Raw genomic sequence first — 19,458 nt, 5'->3', positions numbered from 1 at the left:
CACAAAACCTCCAAGGTTGGTGGCTGTGGTCTCATTGTGCACAATAGGGCCAGGCATTATGCCTCGAGTTGGGGGAAGAGGCTGTGCTGTGCTGTGTTGAGGCTAGCGTGCCCTTTTTATAGAAAAAAGGACGGGGTCTTCCTTCGCACGCTTGCGAATGAGACAAATTAGGTGTCGGTAACTGGCGCGTGATCGACAGGCTAGGCTGATAGGTTGGGCACCGACTGCCTAAAGCGTCGGGGTCACTGTGTGGCTATCTTACACGAGAAGCTTGGCCGGGGTTGGGTTAAGGTCTGGTGGGTAGGTTAACCTAGGTTTATTGACCTGGCTAAGATAGGATTAGCCAATGGTCAACCTGGCTCTGATACCAAGTTTGTCAGGACCGGTTTTCGGGATATTAATTTCCCAGAAAATGGCCCTTGTGCTCACCAGCCCCAGGATTACTGTTAGCTGATGAGGCACCAACTTGATACAGAAATTCCAAGCAAAGTACAAAAATATGTAGTACAAGACCATTGTGGCCCATGAGTACAACAATTGGTTTCTAGTGGTTGATGGCGGAAGCGGTTTGTGGTTCATCTGCGTCTATGGGACTCCATTTCCCACAGGAACAGCTGACTAGGATAACTCCTATCTTCCCGAGGCTGCTATCATCATTGCGTAGGTTCCGGGGCTATCATCGCAACGCTCCTCTCCATGCGAGAAATCTGGCCAAGACAATAGCCAGGGACAAGCCAGTGAGTACTTTTGAATGTACTCGCAAACATTATGAACACGGGTATAATATAACAAGGGATAATCATGCTTCGAAATATTCTATGATCATAACGTCAGTCACGAAATAAACAAAATCCATGATGCACGCATGCAGGATGTTCATATAAAATATGAATATGCAATACGGGAGTAGAAATAGAATGCACCGATCGAGTGTCTGAAGCGACACCTCGAAAGGATAATAAGATAAATCATGCCTCAGTCGGGCTTCGGAGCGACACCACATAAAGGGCTTACAAATAAAAGAAATAACAAGCATGCCACAGTCGGGCGTCCATGCGACACCTCATAAAGGGCTTATAAAGAATTTAAATAACAAGCATGCCACAGTCGGGCGTCTGAGCGACACCACATAAAGGGCTTATAAATAATTTAAATAACAAACATGCCACAGTCGGGCGTCTGAGCGACACCACATAAAGGGCTTATAAGTAATTTAAATAACAAGCATGCCACAGTCGGGCGTCTGAGCGACACCACATAAAGGGCTTATAAGAGAATAATCGCAGTGAGTATCCAGGAGGTAGAACCGTCCCAGGGATACTCAATAATTCAAATAATGTAAATGGTTAGTCCACAATAATAATAATCATAATCCTCATACGGCACAGGTCATATTCAATGTTCTGGTTTAGCAGTTTTTCCGCCGAAGACCGACACTTGACCCATCCCAGACTGTAGTCCTTAACCATGGACACGGTTATTTGAATAGATGTTTAATCTCTGTAGAGGGTGTACTCTTTACCCACGAGTAACGGATTTCTTTGGTCCATCGGGACTAATGCCGCCTACGGTCTTTTAATTGAAAACACACCCGACCGCACACACCAGCCTAACTTACCGGTGTCTGGAATCACCCACAACACCCATTAAGCAAAACTCTAAGTGGGGAGGCTACAACCTCGACTTAGCATGGGATCACAAAATTTATAACGCGCGCAAACTAGGGGAGCTACCCCCCTCGGCTCCAACCGGAAACACCCATGCCCCCGGACCAGGTGGCATGCCTAACGGATGCCTCCGGTATCTTCCACCATGGCCTCTTTGTATGGTGTGTGCTTGGTAAGGGGTTGACAACTTACTGAACCGTACCCTACCAGCGGCAGGGACAAGTGGTAGTACGAAACAAGTATGGGGGTTACTGGAACAAGACTCGATCTATGGTCGACTCAGGAGGTTTAAGTATTTCCTGCATGATTAGCATAACAAATATATTTCAACGAACAAACATAATTCACCACTCATCATACCTCATCATGCCATACCGGACACAACCGTCCTGACGAGGAACTAGAGACAAGCTCGTGTCTACCCAAGACAGAGACTTTCCCGGCTTCCTTCCGGTAGGCATGAAAGGCATATGAAGATGATTACTATCACAAGCATATCCATTTCTAACAGCAAGGAATCTTCATTATGCACTCATGTGTATGATCGTATCGTCACATAAAATAACGAATGCTCCATGTCAAGGTGGTGTTGTAACCGCATCAAACAACACACAAAAATATTATGCCAGGGTTCAGAATGCTTGCCTTCAAGTTGTGGAGAGGCAGGGTGCATCCCAAAAACTTTTTGAAAGTTTTCTTCTCTCTCCAAAATCCTATTTTGAGGAAATTTAAATTAACACATAATTTTAAAACAGTACAAAAAAGTTGTTTGGAAAATTTTAAAATAAATATGAAAATAAACTAGACAGAATTTTAGAAAGAACAGAAAAAGAATCAAGTCAATTGGACTTATATTTAAAAATTTATAACCAGTCAAAGTTCTGTTTTTAATAAAAATCAGAAAAAGGAAACGGTTCGGGGGCTTACGCTTTCCCCTAGCGAAGGCGTATTCGATGGAATACATTTCCACTTAAGCTAGCGTGGGTCGACTCGTGGGTCACTGACAGTGGGTCCCTTGGGCCCACTGGTCAAGTTTGACAAGTCGCCCGCGCCTCCTTCTCCTCTGGCCGAGCGGTGGCGGGGCTCCGGCGATCGCCGTCGACGAACAGCGGCTCCCAGCGGGATTCTGAGGGCGGGGATGGATCCGCTGGTCCAGGCGGGGGTGGAGGGGGTCACCGGCGGCTAGCTCCGCGGCGGATGGTGGTTTCGGGAGCAATTGGGGGCTTGGGCTACGGTGGTTCCCGATCAAGTTTGAGAGGTGGGGTGGCTCCGCAAGGACTAGGAGAGTCGAATGGCGGCGCTGGATGGACCGGGGAGGTTCTGCTCGCGATGCAAGGCACCGGAGCGTGGCGGCGGCCGAGCTGGCCAGAGACGAGGAAGAAGGCTTCCCGCCGTCGATTTCTGGCCGTGGGGGCTTTAGGGGAACAGCTTGAGGACGCCTGAGGGACTGGACGAGCTCGAGGGCTCCTTTTATAGGCGGTCGACGTCGGTTCCCGCGGCGACCATGGATAAGAACGGCGAACCGCCGTTCTGTAGCTGCAGGGCGACGTGGCGGCGACGAGCGCTTGCCGACGAGCTTGCGGATGAGCTCGAGCTGTTCCAGGGGGCAGCTGGCGCGCGCGTGTGGCTTGGGCGGCGCCGTCCATGGCAGAGGCCTGCTGCCGACGTCGGCGTGCCGCCAAGGGGCTCTGACGGCGGCACTGTAGGGCGCCAGGGGAGGGGCTGGGAGTGCTCTGGTGTGTGGACAAGGACGGGCGTGGCTCTGCAGGCGAGCAAGGGCCAAGGGCCAGACGCGGCGACCCGTGCGCACGCACGTGCAAAACGCGCGCTCTGGCCGCGCCCAGAGCACGCACGCCAGGTGCTCGACGAAATGCCATCGTGTGCTAGATGGTTTGAGAGAGGCTGGCAGTTAACAGGTCTGGGTTAGAGTGGTCTAGGGGCTTAGTGGACAAGCTAGTTAGGTCAGAGCATCAACCTCACAATGCCAACTAAAAATCATGCCAAATTTGGTCATGCACACAAAGTGCTCGACAGAATGTCATGGGCATCTAGGCATCTCTTGGGGTGGCCAAAAACTCCAGATCAAAGTCTCTTTAGATGTAGGTGAGGGTGGCAAGGTTAGTTTGTCAAAAACAAAAACTTGTTAGTGCAAGTTTTTGAGAAAACCAATTCTGGACAGAAAGTAAAGGGCATAGTTTCATGGACCAAAAATACTCCAATGGGTCCATTCTCCTGGACTTAAGGGTTTGGTAGGGAGGACTACAAGCAGGAAAAAGCTCATGGGCACTAGAGCAAATTAAATTAGGGTTGCAGTAGAAAAACCCAAACTGGGCCAGAGAGTAAAAGAGGATGTTTTGCTCAAATTTTTCAAAGAACACCAGTGGGTTAATGCATAAAGTTGAATTATATGCATCTACTGTCATCTCCAAACACTTGGAAGAATTTTTAAAGAAATATTTAAATAGGTTGTAGTGCAAAATTACCAACTGGACCAGATTTGAAAATTTGGTGTAGAGCTCAGAATCTCCAATGACCAAAAGATATTTTTGCATAAAAGTGATGTGGAAACATCACATGAAATCCCCAAATTTTGGTTGAAATTTTTCAAGAATTTTCTGAAAGGGTTGTAGTGCAAATAGAGCTCTGAAACTCATGACAAATCCTTTTTAAGGAAATAAAGCTCAGGAAAAATAATTGTAGAAATAATTCCACTGATAAAAGGAAATGGTCTTGGGAAGATATACAAGTCCAACAATATTTTTGAAAGGTTTCCCATCCAGAAGGAAAAACTCATAAATTTGGAGGGACAGAGTTATCTGAGATTAACAGATAAAACCAAAAAATAAAAATTTTACTTTCCTGGCAAAATTTTAATTAATAAATCAAGGTCAAAATTTGGGGGTGTCACATGCTGCTTGATGTCTACTACGCAACTTTATTCTTATAGACACGTGTTGGGCCTCCAAGCGCAGAGTTTTGTAGGACAATAGCAATTTTCCCTCAAGTGGATGACCTAAGGTTTATCAATCCGTGCGAGGTGTAGGATGAAGATGGTCTCTCTCAAATGACCATGCAACCAAATACAAGAAATCTCTTGTGTCCCCAACACACCCAATACAATGGAAAATTGTATAGATGCAATAGTTCGGCGAAGAGATGGTGATATAAGTGTAATATTGATCGTAGAAATATATTTTTATTATCTGAATAAATAAAAACAGCAAGGTAGCAAATAGTAAACGGGCACAAAAACGGTATTGCAATGCTTGAAAACAAGGCCTAGGGTCCGTACTTTCGCTCGTGCAATCTCTCAACAGTGCTAACATAGTTGGATCATATGATTATCTCTCAAAGTGCTATAAAGAATCACCCCCGAGTTCCTATTAGCGGAGAACAAAAGATAGAAATTGTTTGTTGGGTACAAAACCACCTCAAAGCAATTCTTTCCGATCAATCTATCCTATAAGTTTGTACTAAAATAACGCAAGCTATTCTTTCCGATCGATCTAATCAAGAGTTCGTACTAAAATAACACCATATGACACACATCAACCAACTCTAATCTCACCTAGATACTCCAATGTCACCACGAGTATCCGTGAGTTAATTCTACGATATGCATCAAACGACTTCATGATCATAATATTCAATCCACACAAAGAACTACAAAGAGACCCCAAAGTTTCTATCGGAGTAAAGATAATAAAAACGTGCATCAGCCCCTATGCATAGATTACCCAATGTCACCTCGGGAATCCGCAAGTTGAGTGCCATAACATACTTCAAGTGAATAAATATGATACCCCATTGTCACCTCAAGTATTCATACCGCAAGAAATACATCATGTGTTGTCATATCTGAATATTCAATCCGACAAGACAGGACTTCAAAGGGTAAAGATTCAATTCATCACAACAAGAGCATAGAGGGGATAAACATCATATGATCCATCTATGTTAACAAAGCCCATTAAGTAGATCAGGAGAGAGAGATTAAACACATAGCTACTGGTACAAACCCTCAGCCCCGAGGGTGGACTACTCCCTCCTCATCGTGGTGGCCACCGGGATGATGAAGATGGCCACCGGTGATGATTCCCCCGTCCGGCAGGGTGCCGAAACGGGTCTAGATTGGTTTTCGATGGCTACAGAGACTTGCGGTGCCGGAACTTCTGATCTAGGTTAACCCCAAAGGGTTTTGGAATATTTGTGAATTTATAGGGTAAAGAGGGGGTGCGAGTGGCCACCGAGGTGGGCACAACCCACCAGGGCGCGCCTGGGGCATGCCCTGGTGGGTTGTGCCCCCCTCGGGGCACCCCCAGGTGCTGCTCTGGCCCATCTTGGGTGTTCTGGTCCATAAAAAATCTGTAGGAAGTTCCGCGGTATTTGGACTCCGTTTGGTATTGATTTCCTGCGATGTAAAAAACAAACAAAAAATAGCAACTAGCACTAGGCACTGGGTCAATATGTTAGTCCCAAAAAAATGATATAAAGTTGCTATAAAATGATTGTAAAACATCCAAGAATGATAAAATAACAGCATGAATACTTCATAAATTATAGATACGTAGGAGACGTATCACTGCTGGACGAGTTGCTCTCTACTAGTGCGTTCCCTACTCGAGCGGCTACTGATTTAGATCACTGCTTCTCTGCTACTAGTGCTCGAATGCCCTAAACTTCTATTGCAATGCTCTGCTACTAGTTCACTCAGTTTTGACAGTAAAATTCAGTTTCGACTGTAAAGTTCAGTTTCTTCAGTTAAGTTCAAAGTAACCAGTATTTACAGCATCTGTCGGAGCGGCCGTGGCGCGGCTGATGCATTTTACATCTATCACTTTTTGGTGATGTACTTTACATTATCGATTGCAGATGCTATTAGAGTCCCACTTAAGATTAACGTTGTCTGTCTTGTCCTGCTTTAGCCTCGCCGTTGTACACCTCAGCGGAGCTGCTCCAACGACGGAACCGTCCATCACAGCAGAGCAGTACCCTCGGCGCCATCTCTAGAGGCCTCAGATCTTCTTCCCTGCCTCCGACAGTCACACCAGCATCACCATCCTCCACGTCCAACCCAATGATGTTGAGGTCGATAAGGCTATGCCAAAGAGGTTGTACACTTGTCGCATCACTTTGTTACTCTGCATTTATGTCGATCGCTTAGGGATCCTTTGGTTCAAAGATGTTGCAAATCTAGAAATAAATGAATCGTGGTCACAAAGTTAACAGGGAGAAAACTAAATGCTCTTTTGAACCACATTTTGAATCGGTTTAGCAAGATAGCCATTATATGATACTCATGTGGACCAAATCTAAGCTCACAAAATATTTCGAGGGCACGCTTCAGCCTGTTGAAGACTTCCTACTAGAATCACCACTGGTTCAAAGAAAAAGTGAAGGAAAACATAGGAATTGGAAACTTTACTATGGTACTACTATTCGTGCAATTGGTTAGAAGGAATGGATCAAAGTAAAACTAGAGGTTATTTTTTCCTTTGGTGTCTCTTTCAAAGAAAAAACATAGGAATTTTAATATCCACTTGGACGTCCTTTTCAAATTAATATGCATGAAGAACAGGACTAATTGCATTACTGGCATAATAAGGTTCTTATTTTACATTCTCATGTGGTTTGACTTTAATTTGACAGTGTTTCTCCATTCCTGTGTTCTTCCAATTCATGTGAACCAAACACCCAGGTTGACAGAAATCCTATGTTTGCAAGTGCTTTGCTTTGCACGTGCATTCCTATCATATTCCTATGTTTTTCATGTCCCTGCGTTTTTAGAATCCTCCAATTCTAAGGAGCCCTTACAGATTTACTTCATTTTCAGATAGGTGTCAAAGAAAACTCTGTGTGTTATGTCCTGCTCCTGTTGTGCCGTCATTGACCCCACCTGAGGTGCACCATCGACGAAAGCGTTCACTTCAGTAGAGATTCCCCGTGCAGACTTTCTTTCACCGCCTCAAATCATATTCCCCGTTGCCAGCAGCCACGCCAATTGCATTACCATCATCGACTGAGTAGATGAACCTAAGAACTACACAGTTCCGGAAGAGAGGTCGCACTCTTTCGTGTCTGCTTACGTTATACATCGGTTATTAATACCTGCTACTTTATCGTCCTGTTCACCTCTTAGACTCTGAGTCAGGCCCAAATTAATGTTCAAACTTGAGTTTTAAAATGCCTGTAGGGCACATATCGAGGCAGCAATGAATAGTATGTGTCTACTGATACGTCTCCGTCGTATCTATTATTTTTGATTGTTCCATGCCAATATTCTACAACTTTCATATACTTTTGGCAACTTTTTATACTATTTTTCGGACTAACATATTGATCCAGTGCCCAGTGCCAGTTCCTGTTTGTTGCATGTTTTTTGTTTCGCGGAAAATCCATATCAAACGGAGTCCAAACGGGACAAAAACTGACGGAGATTTTTTTGGAATATTTATGAATTTTGGGAAGAAGAATCAACGCGAGACGATGCCCGAGGGGGGCACGAGGCAGGGGGCGCGCCCTAGGGGGTCAGGCTCGCCCTGGGCCCTCGTGGCCACCCCGTAAGGCGGTTGGTGCCCTTCTTTCGCCGCAAGAAAGCTAATATCCGGATAGAGATCGTGTCCAAAATTCAGCCCAATCGGAGTTATGGATCTCCGGGAATATAAGAAACGGTGAAGGGCCAGAATCTGTAACGTAGAGGAACGCAGAAACAATGAGAGACCAAGAGACAGATCCAATCTCGGAGGGGCTCTCGCCCCTCCGCCGTCAAGGAGGCCATGGACCAGAGGGGAAACCCTTCTCCCATCTAGGGAGAAGGTCAAGGAAGAAGAAGAAGGAGGGGGGCCCTCTCCCCTTCTCTCCCGGTGGCGTCGGAACGCCGCCGGGGCCATCATCGTGTGGCCGCGATCTACACCAACACCTTCGTCATCTTCACCAACATCTTCATCACCTTCCCCCATCTATCTACAGCAGTCCACTCTCCCGCAACCCACTGTACCCTCTACTTGAACATGGTGCTTTATGCTTCATATTATTATTCAATGATGTGTTGCCATCCTATGATGTTTGAGTAGATTTTTCTTGTCCTATTGGTAATTGGTGAATTGCTATGATTGGTTTAATTTGCTTGTGGTTATGTTGCTGTCCTTTGGTGCCCATCATATGAGCGCGCGTGTGGATCACACCATAGGGTTAGTTGTATGTTGATAGGACTATGTATTGGAGAGCAAGAGTGACAGAAGCTTCAACCTAGCATAGAAATTGATGCATACGGGATTGAAGGGGGACCAATATATCTTAATGCTATGGTTGGGTTTTACCTTAATGAATGTTAGTAGTTGCGGATGCTTGCTAATAGTTCCAATCATAAGTGCATAGAATTCCAAGTCAGGGATGACATGCTAGCAGTGGCCTCTCCCACATAAAACTTGCTATCGGTCTAGTAAAGTAGTCAATTGCTTAGGGACAATTTCACAACTCCTACCACCACTTTTCCACACTCACTATACTAACTTTATTGCTTCTTTACCTAAACAGCCCCTAGTTTTTATTTACGTGCTCTTTATATTCTTGCAAACCTATCCCGTTACACCTACAAAGTACTTCTAGTTTCATACTTGTTTTAGGTAAAGAGAACGTTAAGCGTGCGTAGAGTTGTATCGGTGGTCGATAGAACTTGAGGGAATATTTGTTCTACCTTTATTTCCTTGTTGGGTTCGACACTCTTACTTTTCGAAAGAGGCTACAATTGATCCCCTATACTTGTGGGTTATCAAGACCTTTTTCTGGCGCCGTTGCCGGGGAGCCATAGCGTGGGGTGAATATTCTCGTGTGTGCTTGTTTGCTTTGTCACTAAGTAGATTTTATTTGCTGTTCTAAGTTGTTCTCTATCTTTAGTTATGGGTAGGAAACGCAAAATACCAAAAAATTAGTTGTACCTACGACACCAATGGTTGAAGAACCACTCAAAATCTATCACACTCCTAAAGCTTTTTACTTGGATCATCTTCAATCCCTATGTGCTCGTGCTGAAACCCCAACTAGCTTAGTTGAGGGCAAACCATTAGATAAGCATGCTTGTTATGTGCGACACAGCATATCTGAAAAAGGGAAACTTCTACTGCATCAAATTCATAGTTTGCAGTGCTATGCTTGGAATTTATGTGAAATATATGATTTTACTTTTTGTTCTGAAGACCCTAAGAAACACCTTCCCTACCAATGTGAGTTTAGTGATAATGGAATCGTATCTTCGTATGCTAAGGGTGTTTATAATTACTATGATGTTCAACAAATTGAAGAATTTGTTGCTTTTAAGGGTGCTTATGAAATTGCTTCTTTGATTGGAAAGTATGATGCTACTCTTTACAAATCTGAAAATTTTGCCATACTTAAATATTTTTATGATAATTATGCTTCTAATGCCTATGTTAAACCATATATTGAGGACTCCTCCGCTATCCAAGAAGAGACTAATATTTTGCAGGAGTCTATGGAAGAAGGAATTGATGAAACTGTGGGCTCATTGGATGAAAAAGATGATGAGGAGAGCGAAGAACAAAAGGAGGAAGAGCGGATTAGCTACCCATGCCCACCTTCTAATGAGAGTAACTCTTCAACTCATACATTGTTTAATTTCCCTTCGTGCTTACCGAAGGATGAATGCTATGATGATTGTTATGATCCCGTTGATTCTTTTGATCCCTTTTTGATGATGCTTGCTATGCTTGTAGCCAAGATGCCAATATGAATTATGCTTATGGAGATGAACTTGCTATAGTTCCTTATGTTAAACATGAAATTGTTGCTATTGCACCCACGCATGATAGTCCTATTATCTTTTTGAATTCTCCCGACTACACTATATCGGAGAAGTTTGCCCTTATTAAGGATTATATTGATGGGTTGTGTTTCACTACTACACATGAGTGATAGATATAATATGCATGTGCTTGCTGCTCCTACTTGCAATTATTATGAGAGAGGAACTACATCTCCGCCTCTCCATGTTTCCAATATGATAAAATTGCAAGAAACTGTTTATACTATGCATTGGCCTTTACTATGTGTGCATGAATTGTTCTATTATGACATGCCGATGCATAGGAAGAGAGTTAGGCTTCATCATTGCTTGATATATCTTGCTTTGTGCTCACTACTAAATGCCAAATCATTGTTAATTAAAATTGGCTTTGATATACCTTGGGATCCGGGTGGATCCTTTCCTTGAGCACTATATGCCTAGCTTAATGGCTTTAAAGAAAGCGCTGCCAGGGAGACAACCCGGAAGTTTTAGAGAGTCATTTATTCCTATTGTGTGCTTTTATAAAGTTTAAAAACAAAAAAATAAAGAGGGGAACCTAAAACTTTTTCAAAAAAAAGCGAAAGTGAGAAAGACAAGCATTGTTACGGTGGGAGCTAGCCTTGAACTTTGTTCATGCTCATGGAAACTTTGTGAATCTTGATTACAGAAACTTTTCAACAAAAATAATCATCCCCTTGTACAATTCCATTGTATTATAAAAATAATGTGGCAAGATTTGCCTTTAGGATGTTTAGATTGCTTGTTGGTTTGTGCAGTGCAAAACAGAAACTTTGGCTGTAGTGCGCGATTTTGCATTTTTTACTGGAACGTAAAACGGTTCTGAACATTTTGCACTGTCTTTCTATACAAATTGTTTATTTTTCCTAAATTTTTCAGAATTTTTGGAGTACCAGAAGTATGGTGAATGTTCAGATTACTACAGACTGTCCTGTTTAAGACAGATTATGTTTTTGATGCATTGTTTGCTTGTTTTGATGAAATTATCAATTTCTATCGGTGGATTAAGCCATGGAAAAGTTATATTACAGTAGCTACAATGCGAAAAACAAAATATGAATTGGTTTGCAACAGTACTTAGAGTAGTGATTTGCTTTATTATACTAACGGATCTTACCGAACTTTCTGTTGAGTTTTGTGTGGATGAAGATCGAGGAGGTCTCGATATGAGGAGAAGGAGGAGAGGCAAGATCTCAAGCTTGGGGATGCCCAAGGCACCCCAAGTAAATATTCAAGGAGACTCAAGCGTCTAAGCTTGGGGATGCCCCGGAAGGCATCCCATCTTTCTTCAACAAGTATCGGTATGTTTTCAGATTCGTTTCGTTCATGCGATATGTGCAAATCTTGGAGCGTCTTCTGGATTTAGTTTTCACTTTTCTTTTATGCACCATGCTGGTATGAGATAGTCCATGGTTGATTTATAGAATTCTCATTGCACTTCACTTAAATCTTTTTGAGTATGGCTTTATAGAATGCTTCATGTGCTTCACTTATATCATTTGAAGTTTGGATTGCCTGTTTCTCTTCACATAGAAAACCGCCATTTGTATAATGCTCTTTTGCTTCACTTATATTTGTTAGAGCGTGGGCATATCTTTTGTAGAAAGAATTAAACTCTCTTGCTTCACTTATATCTATTTAGAGAGATGACAGTAATTGGTCATTCACATGGTTAGTCATAAAATCCTACATAAAACTTGTAGATCACTGAATATGATATGTTTGATTCCTTGCAATAGTTTTGTGATATAAAGGTAGTGATATTAGAGTCGTGCAAGTGAGTAATTGTGGATTAGTATAAATACTTGTGTTGAGGTTTGTGATTCCCGAAGCATGCACGTATGGTGAACCGTTATGTAATGAAGTCGGAGCATGATTTATTTTTTGATTGTCATCCTTTTTGTGGTGGTCGGGATCACGCGATGGTTAACTCCTACCAACCCTCCCCCTAGGAGCATGCGTTGAGTACTTTGTTTCGACGGCTAATAAAGTTTTGCAATAAGTATGTGAGTTCTTTATGACTAATGTTGAGTCCATGGATTATACGCACTCTCACCCTTCCATCATTGCTAGCCTCTTCGGTACCGTGCATTGCCCTTTCTCACCTCGAGAGTTGGTGCAAACTTCGCCGGTGCATCCAAACTCCATGATACGATAAGCTCTATCACACATAAGCCTTCTTATATCTTCCTCAAAACAGCCACCATACCTACCTATTATGGCATTTCCATAGCCATTCAGAGATATATTGCCATGCAACTTCCATCATCATCATATACATGACTTGAGCATTCATTGTCATATTTCTTTGCATGATCGTAAGATAGCTAGCATGATATTTCCATGGCTTGTCCAATTTTTTGATATCTTTGCTATGCTAGATCATTGCGCGTCCCGGTACACCGCCGGAGGTATTCATATAGAGTCATATCTTTGTTCTAGTATCGAGTTGTAAGTAAATAAAAGTGTGATGATCATCATTATTAGAACATTGTCCCATGTGAGGTTATCGAAATAAAAGTGGCCAAAGAATCCCTAAAAAAGAAGAGAGAGGCCAAAGAAGCCTACAAAAAAAGGAAAAAAAAGGAAAAAAAAGAAAAGAAAAAAGAAGAGAAAACAAAAAAATGAGAGAAAAAGAGAGAAGGGGGAATGTTACTATCCTTTTACCACACTTGTGCTTCAGAGTAGCACCATGTTCTTCATATAGAGAGTCTCTTGAGTTATCACTTTCATATACTAGTGGGAATTTTCATTATAGAACTTGGCTTGTATATTCCGATGATGGGCTTCCTCAAATGCCCGAGGTCTTCATGAGCAAGCAAGTTGGATGCACACCCACTTAGTTTCCAGTTTGAGTTTTCATACACTTATAGCTCTTAGTGTATCCATTGCATGGCAATCCCTACTCCTCACATTGACATCAATTGATGGGCATCTCCATAGCCCGTTGATTAGCCGCGTCAATGTGAGACTTTCTCCTTTTTGTCTTCTCCACACAACCTCCACCATCATATTCTATTCCACCTATAGTGCTATATCCATGGCTCATGCTCATGTATTGTGTGAAAGTTGAAAAAGTTTGAGAATACTAAAGTATGGAACAACTGCTTGGCTAAAACCGGGGTTGTGCATGATTTAAATACTTTGTGTGGTGAAGATGGAGCATAGCCAGACCATATGATTTTGTAGGGATAACTTTCTTTGGCCATGTTGTTTTGAAAAGAAATGATTGCTTTATTAGTATGCTTGAAGTATTATTGTCTTAATGTCAAATGATAGACTATTGCTTTGAATCACTCGTGTCTTAATATTCATGCCATGATTAGATTAGATGATCAAGATTATGTTAGGTAGCATTCCACATCAAAAATTATCTTTTTATCATTTACCTACTCGAGGACGAGCAGGAATTAAGCTTGGGGATGCTGATATGTCTCCATCGTATCTATAATTTTTGATTGTTCCGTGCCAATATTCTACAACTTTCTTATACTTTTGGAAAATTTTTATACTATTTTTGGGACTAACATATTGATCCAGTGCCAAGTGTCAGTTCCTGTTTGTCGCATGTTTTTTGTTTCGCAGAAAATCCATATCAAACGGAGTCCAAACAGGATAAAAACTGGCAGAGATTTTTTTGGAATATTTATGAATTTTGGGAAGAAGAATCAACGCGAGACGATGCCCGAGGGGGCCAAGAGGCAGGGGGCGCGCCCCAGGGGGTCAGGCGCGCCCTGGGCCCTCGTGGCCACCCCGTAAGGCGGTTGGTGACCTTCTTTCTCCGCAAGAAAGCTAATATCTGGATAGAGATCGTGTCCAAAATTCAGCCCAATCTGAGTTACGGATCTCCGGGAATATAAGAAACGGTGAAGGGCCAGAATCTAGAACACAGAGGAATGCAGAAACAGAGAGAGATAGAGAGACAGATCCAATCTCGTAGGGGCTCTCGCCCCTCTGCCGCCATGGAGGCCATGGACCAGAGGGGAAACCCTTCTCCCATCTAGGGAGAAGGTCAAGGAAGAAGAAGAAGGAGGGGGGCCCTCTCCCCTTCTCTCCCGGTGGCGTCGGAACGCCGCCGGGGCCATCATCGTGTGGCCGCGATCTACACCAACACCTTCGTCATCTTCACCAACATCTTCATCACCTTCCCCCATCTATCTACAGCAGTCCACTCTCCCGCAACCCACTGTACCCTCTACTTGAACATGGTGCTTTATGCTTCATATTATTATTCAATGATGTGTTGCCATCCTATGATGTTTGAGTAGATTTTTCTTGTCCTATTGGTAATTGGTGAATTGCTATGATTGGTTTAATTTGCTTGTGGTTATGTTGCTGTCCTTTGGTGCCCATCATATGAGCGCGCGTGTGGATCACACCATAGGGTTAGTTGTATGTTGATAGGACTATGTATTGGAGAGCAAGAGTGACAGAAGCTTCAACCTAGCATAGAAATTGATGCATACGGGATTGAAGGGGGACCAATATATCTTAATGCTATGGCTGGGTTTTACCTTAATGAATGTTAGTAGTTGCGGATGCTTGCTAATAGTTCCAATCATAAGTGCATAGAATTCCAAGTCAGGGATGACATGCTAGCAGTGGCCTCTCCCACATAAAACTTGCTATCGGTCTAGTAAAGTAGCCAATTGCTTAGGGACAATTTCACAACTGCTACCACCACTTTTCCACACTCTCCATACTAACTTTATTGCTTCTTTACCTAAACAGACCCTAGTTTTTATTTACGTGCTCTTTATATTCTTGCAAACCTATCCCGTTACACCTACAAAGTACTTCTAGTTTCATACTTGTTTTAGGTAAAGCGAACGTTAAGCGTGCGTAGAGTTGTATCGGTGGTCGATAGAACTTGAGGGAATATATGTTCTACCTTTAGCTTCTCGTTGGGTTTGACACTCTTACTTATCGAAAGTGGCTACAGTTGATCCCCTATACTTGTGGGTTATCATCTACTATCTGGTTCATCTGGGGTCTTCTATGTGGTTCATGTAGGGTGGGCAACAAACAATAGATGATCCATTGTCTATATTTTTAAACTGAAGCTATAATCTGCGTGCTATCATTAGTTTTGGATCTATGCACTCGTTTTCTACCATCGTTCTTGATTTCTGCATGCACCCCTTAGCCTTACATAATCTAACTATGTTTTTTATTATGCATGTCAGTTATTATACACAATCGTACTGAACATGTAGATAAAGACCATTACATGGGAATATAATGTCATGCAGACGCCACTCCATGGTGGGCGAAGTGGGCCCCCTCCCCCCCATTCCAGATTGTATTCCAGAGGAAGATAACTGTTCGGAGGAGGATTCAGAGGGAGCCGACCACTCCTATTTACCCCCTGAGGTGTTTGCTCTAACCTGGCATGCTGATGTTGGTCATATATATCATGCATATAGCGCCTCTGAAAGTGCGTTAAGTCGACTAGAGGGGGTGAATAGGCGATTTTTATGAATTCTTCACTGAGGAATTTCAGGGTGAGGAAATTCCTTAGCGAAGAACTACTTGCAGCGGAATAAGTACTCAGATGCAAACATAACAGAACATAAGCATGGTCATCATGATGAAATGAAAGCAAGCACAGAGTACAGAAAGGGTAAACACAGGAGAAACATGATGAAGACAAACAGATTGAAGAAATTGAACTGAGGAAATTGAGAAAGTCTACCGTCAAAGTCTTCGAACAGATGTGAACAAGCACACAACACAGTAATGAGGAAATGGAAGAGTTGAGGAAATAGAACCAGTTCCAACTGCTGTGACAGTTGTACGTCTCGTTGGAGCGGCTAGGTATTTAAAACTGAGGAAACACAGTCCTCACTGTATTCTCCTTGAGCTAAGGTCACACAGACCTCGCCCAATCACTCGTGGTAAGTATTCAGGTGACTTCCAAACCTTCACAAACTCGGTCACTCGGTGATCCACAATTTCCTCTTGGATGCTCTAGACCATGACGCCTAACCGTCTGGAAGATGCACAGTCTTCAAAGGTAACAAGCGTCGGATCCACACAGGATCAATATCTTCAGTGATGCTCAATCACTTTGGGTTTGTAGGTGTTTGGGTTTGGGTTTTCCTCACATGATGATTTTCTCTCAAAGTCCTCGGAGGATGGGATGCTCTCAAATGACAAGTGTCAGTTTCTCTCGGAGCAGCCAACCAGCTAGTGGTTGTAGGGGGCGGCTATTTATAGCCTAGGGAGCAGCCCGACATGATAAGACATAAATGTCCTTCAATGATATGACCGTTAGGTGGGTAGATATTTTTTGAAAGCTGGCGCGTAGCACAACAACGGTCGGAAATTTGACTATCAAATTCCTCAGGGCTATCATGTTCGTCACTTGTAGGCAATCCGTACTGGCGAATTCCTAACTCCTTAGTCAGAACAAATTCCTCAGAGAGCAGAAGAACTTCGTCTCTATCACTGAAGAAATTGACTGAACTGTATGAGATTTCCAATGGCTTCACTCGAAGGGATTGGTAGGTGTAGGATTTTGAGATAAGCATCACCTGGAAATTTTTCCTTAGTATTTCCTCGACCCCCTTTAATAGTACGGTGTTTCCTATGACTCAAGAAAGAGAAAATGAAACTACGAAAACAAAAGTCTTCACGCTTCATGTTCCTCACATGAATTCTAAGTCTTCATGGTCACACCAATTTCTTCACTTTCAAAGTCTTCAGACATCCAAAGTCTTTAGTTGAAGACAATCATTTTTAGGGGTCGACTTTCTCTGTAAACATCAAACTCCTCATAGACTTATAGACCTATGTACACTCATAAACACATTAGTCCCTTAATCTATAAGTCTTCAATACACCAGAATCACTAAGGGGCACTAGATGCACTTACAATCTCCCCCTTTTTGGTGATTGATGACAATATAGGTTAAGTTTTCAACGGGGATAAAACATATGAAGTGTAACTACTGATATTGAGGAATTTGATTGCAAGATATAGAAGAACTCCCCCTGAAGATGTGCATAGTGAGGAATTTGCTTTTGAAGCAATGCACATTTGATGAATAGAATCATGGAGATCTCCCCCTATATCTTGTAATTCATACACGCATTTAACATGTGATATGAAGAATTTGAAATGCATGATGAAATATGGTGACTGATGTAATTCAGCATGCGTGCATTAACATAAATGAGGAATAAGCATGTAGAAGAACATAGCAAAAGTATCAGACCACCATCGGGGTTAAGTTTACAACTCGATCCAATAAAGTTTCAAAAGAGCGAGAGTTGTAACTTAGCAAAAAAACTCCCATATATAGAGAGCCGCTTGAAGACTAACTCAAATTTCTCCCCCTTTGTCATCGAATGACCAAAAGGATTGAAAAATGAGGACTAACACCCCTGAAGAATATCATGTTGATGGAGGAGTGCCAGCGTTGTTGGGGTCGGTTGTTGTAGTAGGGCCTGCCGTACTGTCATCCAAATCTTCATGCTGATCCGTCTCGCGTGATGAAGAATATGAGCTAGCCACCAAGGAGGGAACTTTGACTTTCTATAATTTCTTCGCTGGTGGCCGAGACCAGTCAATATCCTGCTTGAGACCCATTTGCTTCAGATCTTCTTCACCATATAGATGTGACAGAACAGCCCAGGTGCGACTGAAGACTTCATGTAGGTAGTAATGGTTTTTCTTCACTGCATTGTGTGTAGCAGTCATGTTGTGAAGAATTGAACCAAACTAACGCTTAACCCATTTGTGGTTGCGATCGACCTTCTGGTGAAGACTGAGGAGAAGCTCACGATCAGTCATCACCCTTGGAGTTGTGGCTTGAGGATTTTGCTTTGAAGCATTGGCGGCAGAGTCATGAGTGGCAGAGTCATCATTGGTGGAGTAGGATGGAGCTTTGCGAAATTGACCATCCAATGGACGAATGCCTTCATCAATAACAGCAGTGGCCTTGCCCTTTTCATCAGATGAGGAAAATGTCTACTTGAGGACTTCAATAGGGGGCAAGTAGCTTCCATGGTTGAGTGTGTCAGCCTTGTAGTTGATTGAAGACCTTGTTCTGAGGAATCTCATCATCCAGGGAGCGTAAGGCTTCAATTCAAATGGAGCATTTGCCAGAGTCCTCATGAAGAAATCATGGTAGTTGACAGGAATGCCATGAATGATGTTGAAAAGCAGATTCTTCATGATGCAAACGACCTCTTCATCATTCGAGTCATGGCCTTTGATTGGACTCAATGTCTTCGTCAGAATGCGATAGACAGTCCGAGGCAAAGAAAGCAATTCCTTCACGACGAATTTGGTCGTTGGGGCTTGGCCGGGCTTTAGTGGCTTCATCAACACTTGCATATAGTGATCTGTAAGCTCAGGTTCATGGTAGATACAACGAGCACCTTCAAGGGGAGGACTGACAGGCAGGGCATGAAGCAATTCAGAGACCGGTGCCTTGAAGTGAGTATTTTCTGTTATCCAGTCCAATACCCAAGAATGCACATCTTCATCATTTCCTGTGATGTGCAACGTTGCATAGAACTGAAGAATTAGTTCTTCATTCCAATCAACAATATCAGTGTAGAAGTTGAGCAGTCCAGCGTCATGAAGAACACTAAGGACTGGCGTGAAGCAAGGCAGTGATTCCATGTCCACGTGAGGAATATGCTCATGGTCAAAGACTTTGTCTTTGTTGAAGAGCAGCGAAGAATAGAAGTTGGCTTGGCTGGCAGTCCAGAAACGCTTCCTTCTAAGACGAGGAGAGTCATATGGGTTGTAATCTGTGAAGAATACATGCTCATGGAAGAAGTCATCAGTCTTGAATTTTTGCTTCTTTGAGAAAGGATCCTTTGGCTTGGGCTGAGGAGTGTCAGTCAATTGCATCACAACCTTCGGAATCGCAATCTCAGGATCCACAGGCTGAGGAATTTCAAGTTCTTCTTCAGTGGTAGCCTGGGTCTTCAATTCTTCGGCAGCAGTTTCAT

The sequence above is a fragment of the Aegilops tauschii genome, chromosome 2 (genome assembly GCF_002575655.3).
Source record: "Aegilops tauschii subsp. strangulata cultivar AL8/78 chromosome 2, Aet v6.0, whole genome shotgun sequence".
Taxonomy (NCBI): domain Eukaryota; kingdom Viridiplantae; phylum Streptophyta; class Magnoliopsida; order Poales; family Poaceae; genus Aegilops; species Aegilops tauschii.
The sequence above is the reverse complement of the archived record's forward strand: the minus strand, read 5'-3'. Positions refer to the sequence as shown.